The sequence below is a fragment of the Bubalus kerabau genome, chromosome 22 (assembly GCF_029407905.1).
Source record: "Bubalus kerabau isolate K-KA32 ecotype Philippines breed swamp buffalo chromosome 22, PCC_UOA_SB_1v2, whole genome shotgun sequence".
In the NCBI taxonomy this organism is placed as follows: domain Eukaryota; kingdom Metazoa; phylum Chordata; class Mammalia; order Artiodactyla; family Bovidae; genus Bubalus; species Bubalus kerabau.
In genome coordinates this window covers 51,040,958-51,056,054 of record NC_073645.1, presented here as the reverse complement: position 1 = coordinate 51,056,054, position 15,097 = coordinate 51,040,958, and the positions used below count along the sequence as shown (strand labels likewise).

The 15,097-nt window shown below is 46.2% G+C and overlaps 1 long non-coding RNA gene across 1 annotated transcript; it reads right to left on the bottom strand.

The window, feature by feature from the left end:
- Positions 1-7,818: 7,818 nt before the first annotated feature.
- Positions 7,819-10,444, bottom strand: LOC129636960 (uncharacterized). Its single transcript, XR_008707233.1, has 3 exons — positions 10,262-10,444; positions 9,318-9,360; positions 7,819-8,008 (listed from the first exon to the last, which is right to left on the bottom strand). It is a non-coding gene; the product is annotated as an uncharacterized LOC129636960 (long non-coding RNA).
- Between the last annotated feature and the right edge of the window lie 4,653 nt (positions 10,445-15,097).

Below are 15,097 nucleotides of genomic sequence, written 5' to 3'. Positions count from 1 at the left end.
GGAGGTTGGTGGGGGCCCTCTCACTGCTCACTATGTGCGGCCTCTACAATGGCTGTTGCAAAAAAATGGGGAGTGCTGGTTTCACTTTTTTCATGACAGTGATTTCTTTTGATTAGCAAGAATGCATGCTAATGCAGGTCTTCCATAAAAGCAAAGTGGCATAATGTGGACTTTTGAAAAGTGGGCGACACCTGTTTCTCATTTGAGTAGAATCATACAATACTCGTCCGATAGTAACTGACATTTCACTTCGTGTAATGTCTTTGAGAGTCATCCACGTTGTAGCTTGTGAAAACTTGAGTGAGAATTTCCTTCATGTTTAAGGCTGAATAATATTGCATTGTATGGATTTACCACATTTTGTTTACTCATTTGCCTGCTGACAGACATTGGGTTGTTCCCACTTTTTGGTTACTGTGAATAATGCTTTTATGAACTTGGGTGTAGCAACCTCTTTTTGAGTCACTGCTTTCAGTTTTTCAGGGTACATACCCAAGAGTGGAATTGCTTCAGTGTATAGTAATTCTATTTTAAATATTTGGAACAGTCATCTTACTATTTTCATAGCTGCTGCACTATTTTACATTCCTATGAACAATGAACAAGTGTTCCAACTTCTCCACATTCTTTCTGATATTTGTACAGTCAGTTAGTTCCGTCACTCTTTTGTGTCCGACTCTTTGTGACCACGTCAGGCCTCCCTGTCCATCACCAACTTCTGGAGCTTGCTCAAACTCATGTCCATTGAATCGGTGATGCCATCCAACCATCTCATCCTCTGTTGTCCCCTTCTCCTCCTGCCTTCAATCTTTCCTAGCATCAAGGGCTTTTCCAATAAGTCAGTTCTTCTCATCAGATGGCCAAAGTATTGGAGTTTCAGCTTTAGCATCAGTCCTTCAAATAAACATTCAGTATTGATTTCCTTTAGGATTGACTGGTTTGATCTCCTAGCAGTCCAAGGGACTCTCAAGAATCTTCTCCAACACCACAGTTCAAAAACATCAATTCTTTGGCACTCAGCCTTCTCTATGGTCCAACTCTCACAACCATATATGACTACTGGAAATACCATAGCTTTGACTAGATGGACCTTTGTCTGCAAAGTAATGTCTCTGCTTTTTAATATGCTGTCTAGGTTGGTTATAGCTTTTCTTCCAAGGAGCAAGTGTCTTTTAATTTCATGGCTGCAGTCACCATCTGCAGTGATTTTGGAGCCCCCGAAAATAAAATCTGTCACTGTTTCCATTATTTCCCCATCTATTTGCCATGCAGTGATGTGATCGGACGCCATGATCTTCGTTTTTTGAATGTTGAGTTTTAAGGCAGCTTTTTCACTCTCATTTTTCACCTTCATCAAGAGGCTCTTTAGTTCCTCTTCACTTTCTGCCATAAGGGTGGTGTCATCTGCATATCTGAGATGATTGCTATTTCTCCCGGCAATCTTGATTCCAGCTTGTGTTTCATCCAGTCCAACATTTCTCACGATGTACTCTGCATAGAAGTTAAATAAGCAGGGTGACAATATACAGCCTTTCTGTCCTCCTTTCCCGATTCGGAACCAGTCTGTTGTCCCGTGTCCGGTTCTGACTGTTGCCGACACTTGTTACCTCTGCTTCACTTTCAGTGATGACCCCCCTCTTGTTGTCCATGCCGTGGACGTCCTGTGCCCCAGGACTCAGTCCCGGGGCTCTCTTCTGTGTCTGTCCTCTGTCCCTGCTGGGCCGTCCAGTCACAGGGCATCACAGAGCACCGCGTGCTAATAGCTTCTGCTTCAGCCCAGCTCTCTCTCAGTCTCTGTCTCTGCCCAAATCCAGACTCATTCACATAGCTGCTTACATACCCTCCTTTGGGTAACTAAAAGATGTCTCAAACTCAATATTTTCAAACCTCAATTCCTGCTTGACCCCCTTCTACCTCCTCCATGCCTACTTCATCCTCAGTTTCTGCATCTCGGGTGATGACAAGCCCCTCCTTCAAGTGGCGCTGCCTACAGACCTGAGCCAGAGGAACACTTCAGAGGGCTCCTTACTTAGAGGGCCCCCATTGAGCGTGCACCTGCACAAGTGCGCACACACACGTCACTTTCTTAAGAACACGTGTGATCCAGGGCTTCGATCTGGTTGAGCAGGACCGCCACGTCCACAAACATACACTCCAGTCTGACACCATTTAGACCGCACAATCCCCACATTATCTCTGCAAGTCATTGTCGGAGTGCCAGAGAGGTATGTGGTGAAGCTCCAGACAATGCTGGAGACAGACACTGCTGGGGAGCGTAGGCAGGATTCGAGCATCAGAGAGCTTCAGAAGAGCAAAGACAGACGTGTGAACTTGTTAGATTCTCCTTTAAGCAGGAGTGCAATGGATTCTAGCCTAATGAAGTTTCACTCCCCAGGACTGCTCAGGGTCCATTTTCTTACTTGTGTTCATATTTGATCTGTGTTTCCCGACTTACTTACAGAAGTGCATGGCACTCCTCACAGCACTACCTGGTTGCTAAGGAGCACGGATTGTAACATTAGACAATCTGCAGTCTCAAATTTGCATGTATGTAAGTCTAGATAAAACCTACAATGTGAAATACCATTTCTTTACGTTGGCACCTGGATGAACAATGTCCAGGAGGACCACAAATAGTTTTATTTTTATAAAACTACTTTGTATGTTTTGATAAAACTTTCAAAAATATAAATTAAAATTTCAGTTATATATTAATTCAATAATTGGAGAAGGAAATGGCAACCCACTCCAGTGTTCTTGCCTGGAGAATCCCATGGACACCAGAAGCTGGTGGGCTACATCATGGGTTTGCAAGGAGCCGGATGCGACTTAGCGACTAAACCACCAATTCAATAATTAAAATGTGTTTTGCCCCTTAATTTTAATAGCTAATTTTGAATTTTAGAAGCAAAATAATTTTTGAAATCATGACAAATAATTTAAATTTATTCTTTTTTACATTCAATTTACATTTTTGACAAAAATATTCACATTTCCTTCTCTTCAGTATAATTTAGTTCTTGGTTCTTTATTAATGATATTAGAAGACAAATTATGTGAAAATCTTGGTTGTACAACTTAACTAATGATTATATTGAAATGAGGAAAGAAAAGTGAGTCTGATGGAGAAAGTCCATGCTAATTTATGAATTATAGATGTTTTTATTTTTTTTCACTTATTTTAATATTGCTGGTCCATGAAAGTACCCCCAGACCACAGTAAGCATTAGATTCAGTGACATGTTGCCAACGTCCAGCCACTTAAAAGCCATAGCTTTACAGGTAATTTTCTATTTCATCATCACAAAAGCAAGAGGATAGAAAATATCAAATAGTCTGGGAACTCAGTTCGACTTCTTAATGTTTAGATTGTACTCTGGCTCCAGGCCCCATGTGCCTATGGGAGGTCACGGCAGGTATCTGCCCCCAGTCCTCCCTTCTGGGGTGGCAGCTTCACCTGTTGGCTAGAGGTTCAGGTACATCCAGAGTCAGCCCAAGACTCCAGCAGTGTCTGCTGCTGGAGACGGGGAATGTTCTGGACCCCACGCTTCCCTGCAGCCATTTCCCAGCGTGGCAGCCAGAGCGGACTCTTGAAGCAGCCAGTTGCTCCTGGGCTCAGAACCCAGAAGAGAAGTGAAAGGCAGGGGAGAAAGGGAAAGATACACCCAAGTGAATGCAGAGTTCCAGAGAATAAGACCTTCTTAAATGGACAATGCAAAGAAACAGAGGGAAAAAATAGAATGGGAATGACTAGAGATCTCTCCAAGAAAATTGAAGATACCAAGGGCACATTTCATGCAGGGACTGGCACGATAAAGGACAGACATGGCAAGGGATTAACAGAAGCAGGAAAGGTTAAGAAGAAGTGGAAAGAATACATGGAAGACCTGTACAAAAGAGGTCTTACTGAACCAAATAACCAAAATGGTGTGGTCACTCACCTAGAGCCAAACATTCTGGAGTGTGAAATCAAGTAGGCCTTAGGAAGCATCAGTGCGAACAGTGGAGGTGATGGAATTCCAGCTGAGCTAGTTAAAGTCCTAAGAGTTGCCCTTAAGTGCTGAACTTAGTATGTCAGCAAATTTAGAAAATTCAGTAGTGGCCACGGGACTGGAAAAGACAGTTTTCATTCTAATCCCAAAGGGCAATGCCAAAGAATCTTCAAACTACTGTACGACTGCAGTCGTACAGTTCATTTCACCTGCTAGCGAGGTTATGCTCAAGGCTAGGCTTCATCAGTGTGTGAGCTGAGAACTTCCAGATGTATAAGCTGGGTTTAGAAAAGGCAGAGGAGCCAGAGATCAAATTGCCAACATTTGCTGGATCATAGAAAAGGCAAGGGAATTCCAGAAAAAACATCTACTTCTGCTTCATTGACTATGATAAAGCCTTTGTGTGGATCACAACAAACTGTGGAAAATTCTTAAAGAAATGGTAATGTCAGACCACCTTATCTGTCTCCTGAGAAACATGTATGTGAGTCAAGAGGAAACAGTCAGAACCAGACAGGGAACAATGGACCAGTTCAAAATTGCGAAAGGAGTGCTAGAAGGCTACATCAGTTCAGTTCAGTCGCTCTAGGTCATGTCCAACTCTTTGCAACCCCATGGACTGCAGCATGCCAGGGTTCCCTATCCATCACCAACTCCCGAAATTTGCTCAAACTCATGTCCATCGAGTCAGTGATGCCATCCAACTATCTCATCCTCTGTTGTCCCCTTCTCCTCCTGCCTTCAATCTTTCCCAGCATCAAGGTCTTTTCCAATGAGTCAGTTCTTTGCATCAGGTGGCCAAAGTATTGGAGTTTCAGCTTCAGCATCAGTCCTTCCAATGAATATTCAGGACTGATTTCCTTTAGGATGGACTGGTTGGACCTCCTTACAGTCCAAGGGACTCTCAATAATCTTCTCCAACACCACAGTTAAAAAGCATCAATTCTTTGGCACTCAGCCTTCTTTATGGTCCAACTCTCACATCCATACATGACTACTGGAAAAACCATAGCTTTGACTATATGGAATTTTGTTGGCAAAGTAATGTCTCTGCTTTTTAATATGCTGTCTAGGTTGGTCATAACTTTTCTTCCAAGGAGCAAGTGTCTTTTAATTTCATAGCTGCAGTCACCATCTGCAGTGATTTTGGCGCCCCCCAAAATAAAGTCTGTCAATGGTTTCATTGTTTCCCCATCTATTTGCCATGAAGTGATGTGACCGGATGCCATGATCTTCATTTTTTGAATGTTGAGTTTTAAGGCAACTTTTTCACTCTCCTCTTTCACTTTCATCAAGAGGCTCTTTAGTTCTTCTTCGTTTTCTGCCATAAGGCTGGTGTCATCTGCGTATCTGAAGTTATTGATATTTCTCCCAGCAATCTTGATTCCAGCTTGTGCTTTATCCAGCCTGGCATTTCGCATTATGTACTCTGCATAGAAGTTAAATAAGCAGGGTGACAATATACAGCCCTGATGCACTCCTTTCCCAATTTGGAACCAGTCTGTTGTTCCATGTCCACTGTCACTCTGTTTATTTGACTTATGTGCAGAGTACATCTTGAAAAATGCCAGGCTGGATGAATTACAAGCTGGAATCAAGATTGCCAGGAGAAATAACAACCTCAGATACAGATGATGCCACTCTAATGGCAGAAAGTGAAGAGGAACTAAAGAGCCTCTTAATGAAGTTGAAAGAGGAGAATGAAAAAGCTGGCTTAAAACTCAGCATTTGAAAAACAAGGATTATGGCACCTGGTTCCATCACTTCATGGCAAATAAAAGGGGGAATGTGGAAGCAGTGGATTTTTATTTTCCTGGCCTCTAAAATCACTGTGGATTGTGACTGCAGCCATGGAATTAAAAGACTCTTGCTCCTTAGAAAGAATACCATGACAAACATGGACGCTGTGTTAAAAAGCAGAGACGTCACTTTGCTGACAAAAGGCAGTTTAGTCAAAGCTATGGGTTTTCCAGTAGTCATGTACAGATGTGAGAGTTGGACCATAAAGAAGGCTTAACACCGAAGAACTGATGCTTTTGAATTGTGGTGTTGGAGAAGACTCTTGAGAGTCCCTTAGAGATCAAAGCAGTGAGGAGACAAACTAGTCAATCCTAAAGGAAATCAACCCTGAAAATTCACTGGAAGGACTGATGCTGAAGTGCTAATACTTTGGCCACTTGATTCAAAAAGCAAAGTCATGGGAAAAGACCCTGATTCTGGGAAAGATTAAAGGCAGGAGGAGAAGGGGGCAACAGAGGATGACATGATTGAATAGCATCAGAGACTCAATAAACATATCTTTGAGCAAACCCCAAGAGATAGTGCAGGACAGAGGACCCTGGCAAGCTGCAGTCCACAAGGTTGCAAAAAGTTGTACACAACTTAGTGACTGAACAACAACTAGTTCAATGGACTCTAACAATCCTAGAAGCAGAAGAATCCTGTCTTCAGACAGGATTTGAAGCCCAGATTATAAATAGATGGGCTTCTGAGGTGGCACTACTGATAAAGAACCCCCTGCCAACGCAGGAGGCACAAGAGACACAGGTTCAGTCCCTGGTCAGAAAGATCCCCTGGAGGAGGGCATGGCAACCCACTCCAGTATTCTTGCCTGGAGAATGCCATGGACAGAGGAGCCTGGTGGGCTACAGACCATAGGGTGCAACAGCCGGACACGCTGGAAGCGACTTAGCATGCCTGCACACACTCACGCATGCATATAAACACAGTCATCACCGGACTGGTGACTGCAAAGAGTGGTCCCAGGGCTTGTGGGCTCTGTGGAGTGTTGTTGGCAAAGCCCTGGGCTGGTCCAGCCCCATCTGGGGCAAATACTGACTGGAAGACCCAGAGAACAGGAAAATCTTGACTTTGGTTTTGTAGGTTTCCAGGAAGGGGCTCAGGTGGGCACCTGGTCTGACCATCAGGCGGCTGCTCCTCTGTCCTGCCTTCTGGAGGTGCTTCCATGCCAGACCCCAGAATGGAGATTTAGTCGGCTCAACAGCAGAGTGCCCCTGGTCTTGAGACATGGAATAGCCAGAAGAAGATTCTTAGAACTTGCTTGCTAGATCACTTGGGGTAGAGAGAGACTAGAGTTTAGGAGAAGGCTCACTCCAGGACCTTCCCAGCCAGTGCAGAGCCAAGGTGCTCAGGCCCAGGGCCACGACAGCTCCTCCATCTTAAACCTGCTGTAGCTTCCTAGCATTTCCAGATTTAGCAAATAAAATTTGTGGATTCCTGGCTAAATTTGCATTTGAGATAAACAAAGTTTTTTGTATAAATACAGCCCCAATATTATCTGTATCGTTTATCTGAAATGCAAATATACCAGGACATCTGCGTTCCTTCTGGCAATTCTATCTCCAGGCCCCTGCAAGGGGGCAGGGCCCGTCTCTACTACCCATCTCCAAGATCATCTCCCTCCCCAGGCCCAAGAGGCAAAGCAACCAGAGGTCCGGCTACTCCCACTTCTTCGGCTGCAGGTAAGCATACGCTCTCATGTCTCCTTAGAGCAAGCCTCTAACCTCCACTCCTGAGCTCTTCCAGCCCAAGACTGAGCGGGGCTTGAATTCAGACAGCCTCTGAAACATGGAGAGCAGCATTTCACTTCTTCCTGGGCAGGGAAGCCCTACCTCAGGGTGGGCTGGCTGTTCTTCCAGGGAGGGAGGAGGGAAACTTGTAATCTTTCTTTCTTTTTCTTTTTTGACCGAGAAATTGCTATCAATGGAAAAGACAAAATACTAGTTATTTTGCCAGGGGTGCGTTTAGAGAACTGGAATATCATGGAACACACTTAACATGAAATCTACCCTGAAGGTTGATCCTTGACTTGAGGACTGTGAAGGTATCAAGGCCTCGCTGTGTGATTCCACCAGGCCCACTATTCTTCTGACTACGGGGCGGGTGGGAGCGGGAGCCGTGCACAGCCCATCTGCGGCAGAACGGCCCCCATCTCCTCCTGCGGAAAGGCTTTCGTCCAGAGTCCAGCAAGAAGAATGGATGATTTCTATTTCTTTCTTTCTCAGGGGGGGAAAAAAAAAGTGCATTTTGCTAATGAGAACGAAGCTCCTGTTGCCCCACAAAAAGGGCTTTGTCTCACCCCCTGGGGGGTGTCTGCCTTGCACAGTAAGAGGGGTCACTGACCATGCCTTCTCTCTAGGTGTGGTCTACTTAGCCAAACGAGCAAATCACATCTATAATTAGAATTATATGCAAAATGAAAAGACTCTTTAAGGAACATCTCTGGGTCCTCATCGTCTTAAGTATCTGTTGCCATGGAAGCTGGAGAGCAGCTCCAAAAATCTGGAGTGGCGAGCGGCACTCACTTGCCACGAGGGCTCCTTTAAATGAAGTTGCCTTTTCCTTTGGTTTCTGAATAAACATAAACCTGGGTTTTTCGTGAAAAATCCTGATTTCAAGGTTATTGATGCTATACTAAATTAATACTGTCTGTGCAACAGCGAACACCACCCAGCAAAGCCAGGGAGCCTCCTGTCTTCTGAAAGCTTGACATTTGTTTTTCATCATGAACTTAAAGGTCAAGAGCTACAGATGGATCAGGGTACCTGCCTGAGTTTACATTTACATGCATTTTATTTTATTCCCACATGCGCTTTTTATGAGACACATCACTGGAATAAAACTGTAGCGTTTCTATATCCTCTAGGCTGGCTAAACTAGGAGAGCTGTCAAGCTGCTCTCTCTACCTAATTTGAATTAAAATAAGAAATATATGCTGATTTGATATTTTAAAAGCAAAAGCTTTACATTTAACATTGGCTGTGACTGGCCAGCATAGACAGCACACAGACTTCTTAGTTACTGATTTTAGCGTAATTTGGGGGCAGACTGCTGATAGAATCTACTTTTTTTTAAATTGAAGTATAGTTGATTTACAATGTAGTGTTAATTTCTGCTGTACAGCAAAGGGGTTCAGTGATTTATACCCTTTTCCACTATGGCTTATCACAGGATATGGAACACAGTTTCTTGTGCTATAGAGTAGGGCCTTGTTGTTAATCCATTCTATAAATAATAGTTTGCATCTGTTAACCCGAAACTCCCAAGTCACGCTTCTCTAGAATCTACTCTAGTGTGCACTTTTAAGTAAAAGCCAGAAACATCTCACTCTCCAGATAAAAACATGATTAGCCAATCACCTATTTCTAATTGCTGGGAATACACACTCACTGTTTCTTCACAGATGATTTTTTGTGTGTGTTTTGCTTGTGTGTGTGTGTGTTTCTGTTCAGGGTAAGCCTGCTGCTTGTACTCTGGTTCCCCCCCCTTTTTTTTGTGATACCAAATAACATTTTATATTTTTACCAAAATACCTGTGGAGCTGACAGAGCATGATGCATTCGTTTTCCTTGATTTTGTAGAGAGGGAAAAGGCGAGCATGAATAATTCAAAAATAATGCTGAGACTGTTAAGATTTAGTATTGGAGAGGTCATCACAGCTGGGAGAAATGAGCTAGGAGACTATTACTATTCCACGATCTTTGAATCTCAAGGTGACATCATTATTATTTCTCTATATCTATAATGTGGCACCGCAACCAGCTTATTGCTGTGTTTCTCATGTAGGGGAGAAAGATCAATTACATACAGACCTCAAAATGTGAACCATAAGCATCGTGCCCAATAAAACTGTCATTAACAGTCCCCACAATTTCAGCTGCCTGCTTCCAGGTCAAGCTGCTTTAAAAATGATAACTGACATTGAAAGGTTGAATAAAGAGCATTCATCCTAAAGGGAGCCATTTCTTAGCCAAATAACTGAAAGTCTTTAATAACACTTGCTAATTTGGATCTGAGTGAAAAAAAACCACCCTAATGATGAGCTTAGCGCTGAGGCTGCTTAGAAGAATGAACATGCCCTGGTGTCCCTCTTTGGAACATGGACCTGCTATGAGGCTGCCCTCCACCACAAGCCCTCTTGAGTAAGCATAAGGCAGTCCCACGCAATCATCTTTAATTTATTCCTATTTTCAACCAGAAGCAGAAAGATAGCACCAAAAAATAAAATGCAGCCTAGAGCAGTGTTTACAGCACCTCCCTCACCATTTGTTACCACTACATAATCAGTGATAAATCTTGCTTTCTCTGGAACGGGATTAAGAAACACCACTACATTCAAAAATATTAAAATGGCATAGAGCTATTACTATTGCAAAAATTCCTTTTTTCCCCTGCCCCCAAAGGGTCCCTGCATGTTTAAAACATGTTTTTGACTTCACAGAATTTTACAAGACTTCCCACCAGCTTACTTTTTAATTAAAATGTTCTTGTTAGTGTCAGACCTCTGAAACACCACATTTGGTTTAAAGGTTTAACAGTTCGTAGCATTTGCGATTTTTGTAAGTGAGAATGTGAAAGTATGAGAGATTTCCTTTCCTGAGTGCTGCCCACACAGTTTGCTTCGCGGTCGTCACCGCCGATTTCACTCATCACCCCGTGTCCTCTGACCGCTGCACCTGTTCACGCAGGTACCTCTGAGTCATCGGGCTACAGGCTTCGCTAACAAAAGACACCCTCGACCCCTGTCCCAGAAGCCATGCTGGTTTTTCAAAGCAGATTTTGAAAACAATGAGCGACTACTGCATCTGTTATTTATAAAATTCTGTCTTGTTATTATTGTGGATAATATGGATAATATTATCCACAATAAGCCTCTATGTTATTTCCTTGAATTTTCCTTAAATGTTATAATTTGGGATTTACTGTGAGATAATGATTTCTAAGCTCAAATGAACTATATCTGTGACAGTCATGTCACATTCTTTCCCCTCCATCTATAGCAGCTCCTCCCCACCGAGGGGTACAGGGAGCCCAACCACGTACCAGCCCTCTGAGGATGCTGGAAGGCAGGATGGGGGCCCAAGGTCCTTGTGTGTGGGGGGCAGCTGTGCTCCTGACTGCCTCACCCCTGGACCTGCCCTTTACCTGCCTCCTTCCTTGAGGAAAAGTCGGGGCTCCATTATGGAGCCACCTTTAGCCAGCTCCTATGTCTTGTGTCCAGATGCATCCTGACTGAAACAGTGTGTGAAAACTCATGTTAAATGGCAGAAAAGTCCAGGACTCTGAAGGATGGGTCATGTCCCCAGGGATGAGTGAGCCAGACTCCACGTGCTCAGGAAACGTGCTAGCCTGGATGGGATGAATGCACCATGGTTGGTAGTTAGCAAGAGAAACACAGAAAGTGTTCTTTGCAAAACATCAAAAGAAAATTAATGGCATGGTGCACCTCAGAGTCCAGGACAAATGCATAAAACACATAAAAATACACATTCACAGTAGACAATATTTGTTTGTTTTTAGCTATGAGGGCTATATTTTAACTCCCTGTGTCTGGCACCAAATTCTCAGACGTCCTTCCACCTCTGAGTGGAAGCCCGTGAGGGCAGACGTGGCCAGGGTGGGGGGCTCATCATCCCGCTCCCGCCAGGGGGCTTGCCTGATCGCCGTCTGCTGAGCGGTGCAGAGACTTGGCCCCTGTGATAGCGGCCATATGATGTACTAACGCTGTGCTACCAGCCGCACGAGTCTGACATGAAGGTGTCGGCAGCGTTGCGTCCTTCTGGAGGTTCAGAGGGAGAGACTGTTTCAGGTTTCTCTCCCAAATCCTGGTGGCTTCTGGCCACGCCTGGCACCCTAGCCTTGTAGACACCCCTCCACTCTCTGCACCCTCATCATGCTCCGTGGCCGCCATGCAGTGCATCTGTGCGCCTCTGTCTGTCAAACATCGCTCTCTGTACAGGAGACCAGCCATTCACAAGTGCGTGCACGCTCAGTCGCATCCAACTCTGCGACCCCACGGACTGTAGCCCGCCAGGCTCTTCTCTCCATGGGATTCTCCAGGCAAGAATACTGGGGTGGGCTGCCATCCACCACCTCTCCAGGGGATCTTCCCGACCCAGGGACCGATCCCGTGCCTCTGTGTCTTCTGCATTGCAGGCAGATTCTTTACCACTGAGCCACTGGGGAAGCCCTGCCATTGTTCTAGGGTCCACGCTAATCCAGTGTGATCTCATCTGAACTTGATCACATCTGCAGAGATCCTGGTTTCCAAGTAAAGTCACATTCACGGGTACTGGGGTTGAGGACTTGGAGACACAATCTGACCTGCTATTGTCGTTGCTTGTCAGGTGAATGCATTGCTCCTAGGGCAGGGCACCCAAGGGCCTGGCATGGTTTCCAACCCCTGCAGCTGGTGCCCCAGTATCCAACATCCTAGAGAAGATTTCTCCAGTGCTGCCAACAGGCTCCTAGCTCCTCTGGCCCCTCTCCCTAGAGTAGCCAGGACTCTGGGTCCCTAGCTGTCTGAACCTGGAGTCTAGGCTGGTAGGGAGGCTTCAGAGCCTGTGCAGAGGTGCCAGGCCAGGAGCCTGCTGCGGAAGGAGCCTAGGAGCCCTGGTCCCACCCTGGGGGCCGCCTTTGAAGTTGGCGGAGAAGCCTCTCACTGCAGGGACAGAGCAGAGGAGGGAGGCCCAAGTGAACTCTGCTCTCCCCACCGATGCCCTGTTCAAAGAGAATAGTTTGGGCAATGCCTAGCGAATAATGAATGATGGCAGTCAGGCCAGCCCAACGGGGCACCTGCCCGCACGGCCGTCCCTCCCTGTTCTCTGCACCTGCCTGAGCCCTGCTGGGCTGAAGATGTGCCAGAGAGGAGGCGGCCCCTCGCCTTTTGTTTTATTTTTAACATTTAATATCCATCAGGCTGTCCCGAAGATGCTCAGTCCTGACACAGGTGGAACACAGACGGGCGATATCAGTTGGCGTCTTACTGCTCACCTGGGCTGGGGAGAGATGGAGGTGAATGTGGAGCAGTAGCGAGTTTTCATGGGTGGAGGCACTGTGACAGTCTGAGGCTTCTCCTCCCAGCTTTCGGCGGCTGTTTCCCCTTTGGTCCATAATCGCAGCTAATGGGCTGGCCACAGAGGCATCAGGGGCATAAAATGGTCTAACACTACATTGACTATAAATAGCAAAGCCATAAGTGACATTACTTTGCAGATAAGAAACAATCACATCATTAAGCAAAGGTGTTAGTGTATCAGTCACCCTAACACTGATTTATTGCCAGGCATTTGTCTGTCACCAACACAATGGAAGCTGTAACGCAACTCAAGGGTTTAAAGAGAAAATTAAGATGAATATTGCTGCTAGCACCGGTTTGCACAGATGCAAAATGGGTGGGCTTCCCTCGCTGCTGCAGGGCTGGCCTCAGCCCAGCTTCCCAGGCCCAGAGGCTAAAGACTGCCTGCGCGGGGCAGAGAAGTTCGCCCCGGGGGGCTGGAGGCTGGGCTGCCCAGGGCAGGAGCACCTCACAGCCTGGGTTTTTGCAAAGGGAATAACATTGCAAATGGTCAGGACTCCCCCTTTCATTCTACCCCTGTTTATGGAATGGGAGCAACGATTCGTTCTTTTGATGAACAATATATTCTGAAGCACCGTCTTATTAAATAACAACTGCTTCTGTATTCCGTTCAGTTTTAATCCAGAAAGCAGTTTGGAAAGCCTACTGTAAGCCAGGCATTGAGCCAGGCCTGGGAAGTTTAATGACGGATCAGTCACTTTCTCTCCTCCAAGGGCTCAGGACCCAACTGATAAACTCCCAGGAGTTGCTGGCGGGTAAGTGTGAGCTGGATGAAGGAACAGATGAGGGGGAGATAGGATGGTGAAGGTTTGCGGGAGCACAAGGGGACTTGAAGGAAGGAGAACACTCCCGCTGGTTGGGAAGATCAGGAAAGAGGAAAAGAAGGGGGATTTGAAAGGGCCTTTGAGGGCTGGAGGAATGCTAGGCCGAGGAGACAGGCAGGGGGTTTTCTAAGATGCCGTTGCTTGTCCATAGGCGTGTGTGTCTGGGTGGCGCTGATGGGATGCTGAGCTCCAGTCTGGCTGGTTCACCATCAGACCCAGGGAGAGCAGTTGGAGGAGAAAGGCTAGAAGGAAAGTCAGATGAGACGAGGAGGTGTCTTGGGTGTGTGGGTAAGAAGGTTGCTCTATTTTTGACAGGCGATGGGACCACTGAAGGTTCTAACCCAGACGAAGTGCACAGTCTGACTTGGAGCGCAGTAGGGAGGAGGCACTGAAAATCGCAGGCCATGGAGTGTGTGCTGTGAGAGGCAAGGTGGCGCTGGTGGGGTGGACGGCCTGGGTCGGATGTGGATGGTGGGTGGCGAGGAGGGGAGGTCGGGGCACAGAGGGAGGTGAGGTTTGTTATACTGAGGTGAGCACCTGGTACACGCCCAGGTGTGGTCTGGGGTGCAGCTGAGGAAACCTCAAGGGACAGGTAGATCTGGTCATCAGCTTCACAAGGGGCCCTGGTGGAGAAAGAGCTGTTTGAAGGAGATGGTTAAAAAACTCAATGAGACAAAGAGTTCATCTCCCTTCAGACTTGTGCGAACTATGTCTTCTTGGAAATGGATGAAACTACCCACTTATGAAAAGTAATCTAATGACTATTAACCACCAGTTAATCATGAAATGGAAGCTCCAGTACTTTGGCCACCTGATGCAAAGAGTCAACTCATTGGAAAAGACCCTGATGCTGGGAAAGATGGAAGGCGGGAGGAGAAGGGGGCGACAGAGGATGAGATGGTTGGATGGCATCACCGACTCGATGGGCATGAATCGGAGCAAACTCTGGGAGGTGGTGAAGGACAGGGAGGCCTGCTTGTTGCAGTTCATGTGGTTGCGCAGAGTAGGACACGACTTAGCAACTGAACACCAACAACCCATCTTATAACCACTTGCTCAAAAATTCTTTGAAACTTGGAATCATCAGACAAACCTTATGGTCTGTTTTCTGAAAGAAGCTATTTCAAAACGACTCAACGTTTCACTGCAGTCCTCAGACCAGACCAGTCCCCCCTGGATTGGTCCAAGTGCAAACACATGGCCAGTGCGGAAAGGTGACTTGGTGCCAGCCCTCACTCAATCAGCATGAGCCCGCTCTGCCTGCTGAGGGTCCAGGGGTGAAGAGGGCAAGTTCCCACCTCCCATGATCCATCCATCTCCTTCCGGTCTGGCACAACGCTAGGGAGCTGCAGGACGGAGCAGGGCTGGGGCCTGGGAGGACAGGCTGTCCTGCTCTGGTCCAG